This window comes from Crocuta crocuta, unplaced genomic scaffold, assembly GCF_008692635.1.
Source record: "Crocuta crocuta isolate KB4526 unplaced genomic scaffold, BGI_CrCroc_1.0 scaffold70, whole genome shotgun sequence".
In the NCBI taxonomy this organism is placed as follows: Eukaryota; Metazoa; Chordata; class Mammalia; order Carnivora; family Hyaenidae; genus Crocuta; species Crocuta crocuta.
In genome coordinates, this window is record NW_027528417.1 from 718,600 (window position 1) to 720,432 (window position 1,833).

Below are 1,833 nucleotides of genomic sequence, written 5' to 3' on the forward strand. Positions count from 1 at the left end.
GACGTTCCCGGTGGGTGAGAGAGACACTGGTCCTTGTCGCACTGGAAGAGTCTCGTGGACAGCAGAGAGTTGAGCAAAGCCATAGAGTTTATTGAGCGCAAGTACAAAGCTCTCGAGAGTGAGGGGGGTCCCAACGGGGTTGCCGCCGAGGACTTTTGTCTCTGACTTTTTATTGGGACCTTATCAGGAACTGGATTAACAGTTTGTGAAACTCTGTCTGTGGCACCTGGCCTGGACAGGTCTGGAATCGCTTACCCTGTTTGTTCCCAAAACCCGTCCGCAGCTACGGCTATAGCGCCCACCCGCACGTGCAGCCAGGGGCTGGGGACACGGTGGACGCCAGGCGGAGCCTGCCCTGGCTGCAGTCTGGGGTACCTGATCCATCCCTGCCTGCTAACCCTTTCCCTGCTCACTGAGATGCTTGCTGTCGTTCTTAAGGGACGGTGGGGATCCTAGTCTAGGAAGAGGGGCACAGCTGCAAGGATAGCCGTGAACTTGTAGCTATAAGGGGATTCGGGGTAAGGGACGCAGAACTGCCAGAGGGAAAAAGCTACGAAGGTGCTGGGGGGAGGTTGTGGGAGGCCTTGAATGCCAGGCTAGGGAGTTTGGACTTCATCCTGCGGATTAGGGGGATCAAAATAAACATTTGGGGCACTTTAAACAGGGGTGACATGATCAGATAATGAAATTTAGAAAAATAATTCAGTAACCGTAGAGAATCCTAAAGTCTTTCTCCGAGCTGTTTCAGTGAGCCAGCTGGGAGCTTGTTTTTAAATGCAGTCTTACCCCTCCCTAGACCTGCAAAGTAGGTTCTCTGGTTGTGCAGCCAGGGAACATACATTTGGGGAAAATGAATGCACAAGTCATAAGATCTGAATTTTCCCAAGCTGAACACGCTGGTGTAACCAACATCGCGGAAGAAACATCGCCCAGTCAGAAGCCTCTCTTCCCCACCCCACCCCCAGTCACTACCACCTGCACTCAGGGTACACATGAGCATTACTTGGGACAACCATAGATTGCCTGTTTACTGTTTTGAATTGTATATAAATTACATACCACATACTCTTTGCATCCACCTTATTTCATTGGGTGTTATGTATAAATCCATCCATATTGTTCCTGTATTTGCTGTCGACTCCATTGCTAGCAACTTTGATCCATTCTCTTGTTTGTGACCTTTGAATAGTTTCCAGTTTGGGGCTATTAACAAAACAATGTGCTGCTCTGAACTTTCTTATTCATGCCTTTTGCTTCGTAAATTATAAAGCAAGTAACCAAGGCCTAAAGACTAATTCATTCGCTGCCTGTTTATTGAGCGATGTATTATGTTATTATGTATTCTTTCCATACAAAGAAGAAAATGGCCAAAGTCCTGCTCTCATGGAACTTATTCCAACTCGTACAAAACTACAACCTACATGGACAGGAAAATAAGTCAAAAAATGGCAACTGAAATAATGGTTTTGAGGAAAATGAAAAAAAATGAGCTAGAAAAAGGAAGGGCACTAACCTATTTTTTTTATGTGACAGGTTAAGTCTCTCAGACGAGAGATCTAGAAAACAATCCAGCAGATGAGCTGGCACTGCCATGCAATGAGTGAACACAGGAGGGAGTCACTATGTGCAGAACTCAGAGACCAGGAGAGAACTGGGCCTGTTAAGATCAGTGCAGCTGAAACACAACGAAGATGGGAGAGAGGAGATGGCACAGGTGTGCTTGAACATAGGCGCATATGGTGCAGGACCTTGGAGGTTAGAGTTTAGGTTTTATTTTAAATATGGTAGAAAGCCGCTGAAGTGTTTTAACAACGAAGTGATACGATCTGATTG